The sequence below is a fragment of the Colobus angolensis genome, unplaced genomic scaffold, assembly GCF_000951035.1.
Source record: "Colobus angolensis palliatus isolate OR3802 unplaced genomic scaffold, Cang.pa_1.0 Scaffold52, whole genome shotgun sequence".
NCBI lineage: Eukaryota > Metazoa > Chordata > Mammalia > Primates > Cercopithecidae > Colobus > Colobus angolensis.
Genome location: NW_012118710.1, coordinates 146,066 through 159,233, shown reverse-complemented (window position 1 = coordinate 159,233; position 13,168 = coordinate 146,066). Strand labels below are relative to the sequence as shown.

Here is a 13,168-nt window from a genome sequence, read left to right as displayed (position 1 = left end):
TTGGGAGGCTGAGGCGAGTGGATCATGAGGTCAGGAGATCGAGACCATCCTGGCTAACATGGTGAAACCCTGTCTCTACTAAAAATACAAAAAAATTAGCCGGGTGTGGTGGCAGGCACCTTTAGTCCCAGCTACTTGGTAGGCTGAGGCAGGAGAATGGCGTGAACCCAGGAGGCGGAGGTTGCAGCGAGCAGAGACTGTGCCACCGCACTCCAGCCTGGGTGACAGAGCGCGACTCCATCTCAAAAACAAAAACAAAAACAAAAACAAAAAAAGAAAAAAATATGCATTTATAAAATAGCTAAATTTTACTTTTTCAAGGGGAAATACTTGAAAAGGCAGTACAGAAAACTGGTTGAAAGCACAGGATTTAATCAGACTTAGATTAAAACCCTGGTTTAATCATTTACTTTCTGCACAATCTTGGGCAATTCCATCATATCCTCCCTCAAAGTCCTCTTTATTTATTTTTTGTTAATTTTTTTTGAGATAGAGTTTCGCTCGTCGCCCAGGCTGGAGTGTGGTGGTGCGATCTCGGCTCCACGCAACCTCGGCTCACCGTGACCTCTGCCTCCCAGGTTCAAGCGATTCTCCTGCCTTAGCCTCCTGAGTAGCTGGGATTACAGGCATGCACCACCATGCCCGACTAATTTTTGTATTTTTAGTAGAGATGGGGTTTCTCCATGTTGGTCAGGCTGGTCTCGAACTCCTGATCTCAGGTGATCCCCTGCCCTTGGCCTCCCAAAGTGCTGAGATTACAGGCGTGAGCCACTGAGCTCGGCCTATGATTATTATTATTATTATTATTATTATATTTTGAGACAGGGTCTTACCCTGTCACACAGGCTGGAGTGCAGTGGCGTGATCATACCTCACCATAACCACAAACTCTTTGGCTCAAGCAATCCTTCCACTTCACCTTCCCAAGCAGATGGGACTACAGGCACATGCCACCATACCCAGCTACATTTTTTTTGAAGAGATGGCGTCTCTGCCTTGGCCTCTGAAAGCACTGGAATTACACGTGTGAGCTACCTCACCTGGCCCATTTCCTCATTTTTTAAAATGTAATAAATAAGAAATTTTAAAATTAAAAGAATTAAAAAAAAAAAGTAATACAACCAATCTGGAGGACTCCCCCAACATCTATTTATTTACTTATAACCACATATTCTATGAGTATATTACAGAAAATATATTTTATCACATCAAGTTTTATTAGAAAATTACATGAGTAATAGCAATGGGTTAATGTATGTCAAGAGCCTACTGAGGCTCCATAATGGTAACTGTTACTATTAATAGCATTAATATCCAAGAAAAACTAAACACTGTCAGGAAAAGCTCAGTTTCTCTAAAAACATAATAGGGAGCCATGAAAGACAAAATCAGTACCTCAGCTCATTCTACATCTCAGCAATGCCTCAGACATTTCTGCTAACAAGACATTCATTATGGAGATTACACATGCTGTTGTTCACATGCCCACAGGACTACTGAGAATCTTCTAGAGAACACAAATGAAAGCCACTTTTCTAATCATCACCAGCTTAAACTAAGCTTTGGAATATTAATGCACCATGTCTCCCTTTCTATGGGAATACAGTTTTCCTATCTCTGAATCGATACAAAATAATAATCATCATAAAATATACACTAAACTTATTTAAACCTTTTGATTATAAGTGAAATAATAACTTTTTAAAAAGAAACTTTAGATACAATATATATTTTGATATTTATCAAAATCCTGGGCTGGTAGTTCTATCCAAATACCAACATTTTAAAATTACCCCAGTTACAATCCTTATAACGTGCAAAATCACAATCTAATGGACAAGTTTAATCATGCAATGAATACGTGATTTTTTTTTTTTTTTCCAAGCCAAACAACCTGGGACAGAAGAATGACTTTTTTCAGGTCAAAAATTTACCCAACCTAATTTATCAGATGGTATACAGGCCAGAGACCCATATTTTAAAGAACTGATAATTTAGGAAGATAATAAACCATAAACAAAATATCAAATCACTGTGCCATATTTTTTCTACATTAGAAATGCAGATTGTTTAGTCTGGTTGTTAAAGGAAGTTAATTTAAGCAGCACCTTTTAAAAAAGCAAAAAAGTTAACTTTGTCCAAGTCTCCAAAAAAGATATTATTCACAAAATATACTCAGGTTGGTATTAAATATATATAACCCAGTGTTGGGATTACAACTATAAAAAGACTTAGTAATTTCCTAACATACTCCAAAACTTCTGTATCCATAAATTTTACTCCAATCTTCCCAAAAGCAGTCATCGTGAAGATCTACTCCAATAATGCTGACATGCTTCTTCTTGAATAGGCTTCAGAAGCCTGTGGCACATTTTGGTCAAATATGCTCAACTGTTGCAAATTTTGAGAATGGATTTATGGAAGAGACAAAAGTCACTGAAAAAGACATCTGGTAAACTGATCAGGCTAAATAAACTTCTTTTAACTAAAAAAGGGGTTTTTTTTTAGTTAAAAAACTATAGTCTGAGGGGACAGACTATAAAGACTATATAAAGACTTTATAGTCTGAGGGGACAGACTATAAAGTAATATGGTTAGTTTTTTTCGTTTTGTATTTGAGACAGTCTTACTCTGTCGCCCAGGCTGAAGTACAGTGGCATGATCTCAGCTCACTGCAACCTCTGCCTCCCGGGTTCAAGGAATTCTCCTGCCTCAGCCTCCCCAGTAGCTGGGATTACAGATGTCCGCCACCACGCCTGGCTTTTTTCTTTGTATTTTTAGTAGAGACGGGGTTTATACCATGTTGGCAGGCTGGTCTCGAACTCCTGACCTCTAGTGACCTGCCTGCCTCGGCCTCCCAAAGTGCTGGGATTACAGGCATGAGCCACCGAGCCCGGCCAGACTCTCCCTACTAATCAGTTCTCCTGTAATAGCTGCTGCATGCATATATTTTAGCATTTGCCACACTGTACTGCAATCATTCATGTATTAATATTCCCTATTCAATTGTGACCCTCCAGAGAGAAAGGACCATACCTTATTCATCTCTATAGTTCCAGAACACAGGCCGGAGCTGGCACACCTACGTAAGTTCCTTGTTAGTAGCCTCTCTGTGGCTTTGCGGCCATTCTTTACTCACTGCTCAGGGATAGTAAACACTACAGGACCATTAGTGGACTCTTAGCCATTCTTTTAGCTCCAAGATACCCAAACCACCACCCTCACAATTAAGGCAGGCTCAGCAGAAAGAATTATTTGATATAATCATCCCCTCTTTGTAGGGCTGTTCTTATATCTTAAACACCACAAATGTGATATATAAGGGTTTTTAAGTTGAAGAACTGCACTCACATCAGTCTACCTCCAGCAGTTCACATACATTATAATAATTCAATGACAGGACAGCACCATATTCATAGAATACAGAAGTATAAAAGAAAAATATGAGACAATGTGAGTCAACAGTATAATATAAAGTTTTACCAAAAGCTCCATTTTCAGTATGCTACAACTACAGGGTCCAGAGGGGCAAGACCCCATAATTTATAAGCTTTCCCACACAAGAAACGAAAAGGGTTAGTTGTTAATGGCATTCTGACACTATTACAGTAAAATTACAAAATGCCACAGGTTAATATTTAAGGAGACATCGAGCCTCTCAAAAATAAAATGAGTATTTACAAGATTAAGTCTCTATTTTTTTTTTTTTTTTTGAGACAGAGTCTCGCTGTCACCCAGGCTGGAGTGCAGTGGTGTGATCTCAGCTCACTGCAACCTCCACCTCCCGGGTTCAAGCGATTCTCCTGCCTCAGCCTCCACAGTAGCTGGCACTACAAGTGCCCGCCACGGGCCCAGCTAATTTATTTTGTATTTTTAGTAGAGACAGGGTTTCACCATGTTGGCCAGGATGGTTTCAATCTCCTACCTTGTGATCCGCCCACCTCGGCCTCCCAAAGTGCTGGGATTACAGGTGTGAGCCACTGTGCCTGGCCAGTCTCTGCTTTGTTAAACACTGAAGGTCTTAAAACTTAAAGGAGAATGTAAACTACAAATGACCCAATACTAAAGCTAGTTAACAGAAGTACAGATACTTTTTATTCTTTTCAGGGATCTTCTATCTAAAAAATGTTAAGGCTTCTGCTTTCAGATTTCAGTCCAATTTCTAGAAATTAACAATGAGTCCTTTTATAGCACTTACCTTTCTCTTCCTGCCCTTTCCCACCTCCACCCCAAACTTGCTTTGGGTGTTCTTTAATCTTTCAAGGGAATGAGAAATGTCACAAACTCTAGAATAAAGGGCTGAAATGGTAGCATATGACTATCTTGACTGTCTTTAAAGTAGTATTAGTCTTCTAGAATACTAATCTAATTCTTAGAAGCAGAAAACACAGGAAGCTCAATGTTGGAAGGAAAGTTAATAAAAACTGATTCATCCTGGCTACCCAGGAAATGCACAGTAAGGATGTGTGTTCTATGTAAAGGCAGACAACAAATCCATCTAGTAATACCTATTAACAGAAAAAGAGCTCAAGGACCAAGTGCACAAGGACTAATAAGCATAGAAAGAAAACAATACAAATGTGGAGACGAGAAGGAACCAGAGCTAGATAAAAACACATGGAAGACCGAAGCAGTGGAGAACGGAGCAGGACTGACCGGGCTGAGTGGAATGCGAGTGGACCACAGGCGAGGGTGAAGCGGCAGGTGAGCAGGCGGGAGGGCTAACAGCAGCAAAAGATGAGGTGGCCCAGAGGAAAGAGGCACACCCAAGTCCAGAGAGGGCGGAAAGACTAGGCTGAATCATGAAGAAGGGAGGGAGTAGGCAAAATACAAGAAACTAAACAAGAAATTCTGGACTGAAGAGGAAAAATATAAAAGTGGGACCAAGTGATAAACAGGGCAGAAGGAAGCTAAAAGAATGATGCAGAAGAGGCCTATCAGGGAAAGAAACACTATTTTTAAAATGATGTATGGAATTTTGCTTCATTAAATTAAAAATATGTTCCTTTGTTTATACTTCTCCCTGCTGGGTAAGACTTCATTCATAAAAGTAAAAATTGTCCTCAATTTACAGAAGAAATTGTTGATGAGGTTGACTTAGCCATAATAGTGAAAAACAATGACATAGCAAGTGCTGTTCATTCTAATCAACAAACTACTTACTAAAAATGTGTCTATTAGGCCAGCTGCAGTGGCTCACACCTGTAATCCCAGCACTTTGGGAGGGTGAGGCAGGTGCATCACTTGAGGCCAGGAGTTCAAGACCAGCCTGGCCAACATGGTAAAACCCCATCTCTACTAAAAATACAAAAAAGTAGCTGGGCGTGGTGGCACATGCCTGTGATCCCAGCTACTTGGGAGGCTGAAGCACAAGAATCGCTTGAGCCCAGGAGGTGGAGGTTGCAGAGCAGGTTTATGTTTACCGAGACTGCGTCATCACACTCCAGCCTGGGCAACAGGGTAAGACTCCATCTCAAAAAAACTGTCCATGCACATTAATGGCCTTAATGATCGACTGTTCTTTTTTTTTTTTTGAGACGGAGTCTTGCTCTGTCGCCCAGGCTGGAGTGCAGTGGCATGATCTCAGCTCACTGCAACCTCCACCTCCCAGGTTCAAGTGATTCTCCTGCCTCAGCCTCCTGACTAGCTGGGATTACAGGCGTGTACCACCATGCCTGGCTAATTTTTGTATTTCTAGTAGAGGCAGGGTTTCACCATGTTGCTCAGGCTGGGCTCGAAATCCTGACCTTGTGATCCGCCCACCTCGGCCTCTCACACCACCATGCCCAGCCCTGTTCATTTGTTAATTACAAAAACTTCTTCCTCTCTCTCTTTGTGCTTACTAGCATTTGAAGAAATCCCTGCTTCTTACTGCCTGCCCCTCAAAACAACAAAAGGGGCCGGGCATGGCGGCTCACGCCTGCAATCCCAACACTTTGGGAGGCTGGGGTGGGTGGATCACCTCAGGTTGGGAGTTCAAGACCAACCTAGCCAATATGGTGAAGCCTGGTCTCTACTAAATATCCCAGCTACTCGTGAGCCCAAGGCACGAGAATTACTTGTACCTGGGAGGCAGAGGTTGCAGTAAGCCATGATTGCATCATTGCACTCCAACCAGTCTGAGAGACAGAATGAGACTCCGTCTCTAAATAAATAAATAAATAAAAAATAAATAAAAAGGAAAGAAGAGGTAACACTGACATTGATATTGTTAAAAAAGAAGCTTAATGCAAGTTTAACACAATGGTTAAGAGACCTTGTAAATTTTCCATACATTTCTATTACCCATGTTTTTCTGATCTCCCAGAAAACTGAAAATAGAATATAGAGATTACCCTTCATTTTCACCTAGAATATGAGAACAACAAAACACTGAATAAGAACATATGATTAGTAAAGAATAACGCTGGAAAGAACAGAAATTGTTCTATTCTTGATCCTAGAAAATAACCTAGGGTAAAATGCAACTATACCAAAGGTCTATTTGTGAAGATATAATTTTTAAATTGAAAAAATATTAGTGCCAAAAATTATTCAAAAAAAAGTAGGCATATACCGAGGCTGGGAGTAGATAAAGGAAGGTGAAATTAAAGTCATATGGGTATGAACAAGAAGCAGCACATCACCATGAAAAAGCAACTCAGCACACCTCACCCTTTAGGAATTATTCAATGAAAGCCAATTTCTGGGGACCAACATCCCAGTGAACCGTTCCTATTTGTTCTCCCACTGTTGGTACCTCCTGTGTTTCTGTCCACACAGAGTAAAACTCTGAGCCTAAGTAAATTATTAGCCATTGCAGTAGTGGAAAATAACTCAAATAATATACACAAAAGCGGATGGGTTAACAAAGATAATGTAAGAAACAACTAAAAAAACATGCTGGAGAACTGTCACTCATATTTTCAGAACTTTCTTCTTTAGCTGCTCAAAAATCCTCGATGGAATTGAAGGTGCTTCTATAATGTGCCTTTTCTTTGGTTTTTGACTATTCTTCCGTGAATATCTTCATGAGTCATTTGGCCAGGCAGTCCACTCACAGGCATCTGACACATTATTATTTAGTCCTGGAAATGGTTGCCGCGCCACAGGCTTTAGGCGGCTTCCTGTGGGAATAAGCCTGATGCACTGGTCTCTGCTGCAGATATGCTGAAACTAGGTTTATCTCTCACATTCAAAGATGGCATTGTTTCCAAGGAGATGCCTTTAAAAAAGAAAAGTTGAAAATCAACTAGATTAAAAAAAAAAACTAATAATGCAGTGTAAATTTTCATACAATATTATATTTCAGCTTAGACTGAAAAATAATTCTAATAAGAAATTTTAATGTTTTACTTCGGTTTTAAGTATACAATATTTTCAAAAAAACTTAAAAGGGCATCACAGGGTATACAATAAAAGTACTGCAAATAATTGACAAGCATGGTTTACAATCCACTGTAAGATGAACTACTGAATTGATGACTTGGTAAACTTCTTCCAGCCATAGGATTCTGAAACTGTATTATCTCGTGATTAAATCTTCGTACCACTGAACCAAATCTAGGCAAGTCATTTGTTTGCCCAGGTCTTCTTAAATATAAAATACAGGACTGGTTCTTCTTACGGGAGAAGAGGCACCAGAATCACTTAAGGATGGTTTAATACTGATGTCCAGGGCCTGTGGCAGCAGCTCTACCAAATCTGCATCTCAAGGGTTAAGTGTTACTTTCAGGATAAACCCTGGGTCATTCTGCTGTACATTCCTAGTTAAAGAATAGATCATGTCCAGAATCCAGCTTTCCAACCCTAAAATTCATAACATGGGGCTAGTAGAGATTTCATTAAATTATCCTAGCTTTGTAGGCTAAAAATAAATTAATCAGCGTATTACTCTCTCTTTCCCTAAAAGTTTTCCATTCAGGGAAGAGCCTGAAATGAAGATTAGGGCTAACGTGCAAATTGGATAAAAACTTCAATATAGATTATTTTAACTCAAGTTTTCCAAAATACTTCCTCAGATACTTAAACAGAACACAAGGTGTAGGTCAATATTCATTATCACAAGTTTCTTTTATGCAGGCCATCCCAAAATATGTAATGTTCTTACGGGAGCATAACCAAAGCAGCACGTCATTTCATCACTGACTCAAATTCTGAAGCTACTCTCAAGATAAATGACATGACATCCTTCCCAGTGGAAACAATCTGTATAATACAGAATACTGTACCTGCAACATGTGTGTGTGTCCTCCCTGGCTGCTAACCAGGCTTGCAGCCCATGCTTCATTCAAGGGTACTTCCTCCTGATTCCTGGACAGCTGGTATGGTGATGTATTTACTCCCCTATCTGTGGAGCCATTTAGATTCAGTGACCGTTAATGCCCAATGCCCCCCAAAATCATACTGTCAGCTCCCAACAAAAGGGAGACATACTGTGGCTTTCAGAGAAATACCACTGTTCTTCATCTTGCTGAAATTTGTAGGCCCTCATCTAATTCTAAACAGCTTCAAACTGACTTTATTCCAGGTGTGTCACCAAATCAACCACACAATTTTACATTTTTTTCCACCAAAGTATTACTTGGTTAGAAGAGACCTCCTGACCGCAACAGTGTTCTTTATTGCTCAATACAACCTGAAAAAGTGGATCAAGATTCTACAAAAAGGCTGGGCACGGTGGCTCACACCTGTAATCCTAGCACTTTAGGAGGCCAAGGTGGGTGGATCACCTGAGGTCAGGAGTTTGAGACCTGCCTGGCCAACATGGTGAAACCCTGTCTTCTATTAAAAATACAAAAATTAGCCGGTGTGGTGGCAAGTGCCTGTAATCACAACTACTCAGAAGGCTGAGGCAGGAGAATCGCTTGAACCCAGCAGGCGGAGGCTGCAGTGAGGCGAGATCGCGCTGCTGCACTCCGGCCTGGGTGACAAAGCCAGATCCTGTCTAAAAAAAAATAAATTATACAAAAAGGCCAGGCACAATGGCTCACTGACGTACCCAGCACTTTGGGAGGCTGAGGAGGAGGGTTGTTTGAGCCCCGGAGTTCAAGACTGGCTTGGGCAGTACAGTGAGACCTCATCTCTACACAAAATTTAAAAATTAGTTGAGCACAGCGGTGCGTGCCTGTAGCCCCAGCTACTCTGGAGGCTGAGGTGGGAGGATTGCTTGAGGCAGAGGCTGCAGTGAGATCACACTACTGCACTCTAATCTGGACAACAGAGTGAGAACCCGTCTCAAAAAAAAAAAAAAAAATTTTTTTCACAAAAAGACAAAGCAAATGGACAGAAGTGTATAGGAAACCTTTAGTAATACCCACATTAAGGTAAATTACTACCACTAGGGCATCAAATCTGGTAAGCGTTTAAAAAAAGAAATGCAGTAAGATATCCAGTGTCATTCAATATTATTTTATTTGGCATAAGTTTTTTGACACTAAATTAGTAACAAGCAGTCATTGTCCTATGTCCTGGTGAATCACTGTTCTAGAATTCAGCATCTATAAAGAATTATAATCCTCAGCTTTGAGATTCAAACTTCAGTTTCTCTCCCCCATCTTTAGTCATTTCAATATATAATGTCCCCTTAACCATTCCATTATCAATGTCCTCTCTATAGAAAATCCAGCATTCCTTCTGCAGTTTAGAGACACTGCAATCTCTTAGGCTACTTTGAAATTTTTAAAAGAGCATCTCTTACAGCTGCAAAAGTAGTGCTTAGATCTCCCTTCGAAGTATAAAGTAAATATCCTCAGAGAAACCACACTGCCTCTGGAGCCAGACTGCCTCCTTATGATTTCCGGTACGATCTTGAGCAAGAAACTTAATTACTTTGCTGTCTCCATTTCTTCCTCTGAAAAATGAGAAAATAATTGTACCTACTTCAAAGGATTGTTGTGAGGTTCACATTTTAAGCACAACATAAGTATTAACTCTTATTTAGCTCCAAATTCTAGTACTGTTTCACATGTGTACACTAGGTTTGCCTAACTAAAATACTACCTAACATTTTGAATATCTTTGATGTTTCCCCACAGTAACATTCATTTAATAGGTAAATATAAACCTACTCTCTCTATATATATTATATATTACATTATATTATATATTACATATGTAATATATGCAATATATATTATATATAATAGATGTAATAATATTATATGTATATATAATATTATATATTATATATTATACTGGATACCAAGGCAATTCTCAAAAATAGGACATCCCATAGCATTGAAGAACTTATATTTTGGGTGAGGAAACAAAATACATGAAACACTCATGTATCAATATAAAGCTATAAAAGATTAACTGTCACAGAGTGTGGTATACACAGTAAATGTTCCAAGAGTCATTGTGGGCTGCAGATTGCAGAGAAAGTCAGGCTGGAGTGGCCCTGCACCTAAAGGCAGGTGGAATCTTCACTAGTGGAAAGTGGAAAGAGGATTCCCCAGGGAATGTGCTCATTCTACAAAGGTTTACGTAGCACTGTTTGCCAGGTTCTGTTATAGGCCCCAGGGAAAAGACAATGAGTGAAACAGAAGAAGTCCCTGCATTCAGGGAGCTTAAAGGGCACTCCATCTGAGAGCCAAATTTTGAAGGAATGAGAAAGGCTTGTCTTCCTGTCATAGGAAACACATCATTTAAATGCCTTATGAACAGGAGCCAATGCTGTTATTACACTCACTACGGCTTTCCAACAGTGACAAACATACAGAAATTCCAAAATTTTTTCATGTACTGTAATATACTGTATTCTAAACCAGTGCCATCTTTAAAAAGCACATAGGCCGGGCATGGTGGCTCACACCTGTAATCCCAGCACTTTGGGAGGCTGAGGCGGGCGGATCATGAGGTCAGGAGATCGAGACCATCCTGGCTAACATGGTGAAACCCCATTTCCAGTCACAGATTCACTCCAAAAGAAAACATGTACATCTTTTTCATTCTAAGATCTTTCCATTGATGACAACTCTCAACTCCTCCCCTCCCCAAAGAAAATGACTTTAAGTAAAGAAACCCTCTTGTAAATACTGACTAGCAAAGCATTCTTAATCTTTTCCTCTTCCCAAAGATGGACCACCAGAATCTTCTGATAGCTAAGTTCCACATGCTTTTTTAATCACAAAGAAGACACACATCCAACTCTCCAGTCCTTTCAACTCCCAAGAAAATGTGAACTGTTAAGTTAAACCCTACGCTCATCTCAGAATCATTGTTAATTGGAACTGTTATGCCTACACAAATCATTAAATTCTATCTTCAAAATAAAATTAAGGAAGCCAAAACTATTCAATTAAATCCAATAAAAAACTTACTATTAATGCACAAAGTACTGGACTCAATACTAAGCATATGTTCAAGACATTTAAAGGCAAACCAAAAACTTAGACACACAAATCTTTCACAACTACCTACAATGTAAATAACATCCTTAACATTCAAATGCCCAGTAAAACTGCCCTAGACTCATCAACAAATAGCCAGTCCACTGTTTTTTGTTTTTTTTTTAGTTTGGTATTGGAAAATTAGTCTTGTTTCATTATGTTTGTTTACCCTTAATTAGGAATGTCACTTAGAAATTAAATATGGAAAGAGGGGCCATTTAACAAAGGACCATTAGGGCTTTCTCAATATTTACCTTTTTCCAGTGTCCTAGCATAGCCTGTTCACTGGGTGACAATGTTATATAATGGAAACTTTGATAAATAAGAGACACGGGGCTTTGGAAACTATTCAGCACCTAAATAAAGGGACTAATTGTACTTTTATGAATTTTTAAAGCCATATTCCAACTTGAAACAACACATTAATTTACTCTATGGGTAACATTTTATATTGCCAACACTCTTATTTTACAAAAGCAGAAACAAGCATTTAATGTACACGTTTGCCGGAGCGGTGGCTGTGACTCACGTCTGTAATCCCAGCATTTTGGGAGGCCAAGGCAGGCGGATCACCTGAGGTCTGGAGTTCGAGACCAGCCTAGCCAACATGGTGAAACCCCATCTTTACTAAAAAATACAAAACTTAGCTGGGCGTGGTGGCAGGCGCCTGTAATCCCAGCTACCTGGGAGGCTAAGGCAGGAGAATCGCTTGAACCCGGGAGGCAGAGGTCGCAGTGAGTCAAGACAGTGCCATTGAACTCCAGCCTGGACAATAAGAGCAAAATCCCGTCTCAAAAAAACAAAACAATAACAATAATGTACACGTTTCACATGTGGACACACTGAAATCAAACTCACGTATTCAAATCTTTTGAGATTAAGTGACATAAAGCATGCACACCATTTGGCACAGGCCACGCAAATAATCAGTACTCAACATCACCTGTTATTTTCCTAATTTTCCAACTTTAGAGTCAAACTAAATATTATACAATTATATATATATGATTATATATACACTATATATAAATACATATAAACACCGTACATTAAGCTAGTATGTTATTGCGTGAAGTAATGGTCTTACCCTAGACAAAAGTGAGTTTAACTGTAACAGATGAAACAAAGAATAGAAAACTTGTTAAGTGTTCAATGTTAGCTCTCACCTCTGCAGGGTGTCCTGTGACTTATAATTACCAGTTAGCTGGTCCTAGAGAACTTGCTCAAAATGTATTGTAAAGACGAACTACGTGGACCAGTGGCCATTTATTTGCAAGGTGGCACCAACCACTGACATCCGATCACTTCCATACTGATGCTGAAATCCTATGCAAATTCATTACCTATGTCAAGCTGGGAAACACTTCTGTCAAGTCACTACACAATTAAATAAAAATAGCCAAAAGGCACTTACACTGACAATGCTATAGCATCCTGGCCAAATCCAGTTTTGAAAACACTACGGTGTCAGCCACGCACCATTTAGGACGGGGAGAATGGAAAGCCAGTTTGGATAACAGACGCTTTCTTAAGAGTACACGTGAATATGAAAAGGGACTCTATGCCCTCAAGACCAAAAAAGAAATCCTCTGCGCTGCCCAGCTTCATCGCGCCAGGTGGGACAACATACACGACCCCTCCCCCGCCGAGTCCCGCCCCACGCGCGCACAGCGGAGCAGGAGGCGCCGGGCATTCGCAGGTTACGCCGGGTCCCTGACACTTCCGTCGAGTTTTCGCAAAGGCGCCGCACGGCAAGCGACGGCCAGGTCCACGTGGGCCAGCAGGCTCGGGGCACG

General features: G+C 40.1%; 2 protein-coding genes across 2 annotated transcripts in view; one reads left to right on the top strand and one right to left on the bottom strand.

Annotated features, from left to right (window-relative positions):
* The window catches only part of SLC20A2 (solute carrier family 20 (phosphate transporter), member 2), a 127,042-nt gene extending 118,513 nt beyond the window's left edge, over positions 1–8,529 (bottom strand). Inside the window, exons 1-2 of the mRNA XM_011960632.1 lie at positions 8,211–8,529; positions 7,041–7,204 (exon numbers count right to left, since the gene is read on the bottom strand). The gene's annotated coding sequence lies outside the window, so the exon portion shown is untranslated. The remainder of the gene's footprint in view (positions 1–7,040; positions 7,205–8,210) is intronic.
* A 4,504-nt stretch (positions 8,530–13,033) lies between these two features.
* Positions 13,034–13,168, top strand: part of SMIM19 (small integral membrane protein 19) — an 11,814-nt gene continuing 11,679 nt past the window's right edge. Inside the window, exon 1 of the mRNA XM_011960634.1 lies at positions 13,034–13,071. The gene's annotated coding sequence lies outside the window, so the exon portion shown is untranslated. The remainder of the gene's footprint in view (positions 13,072–13,168) is intronic.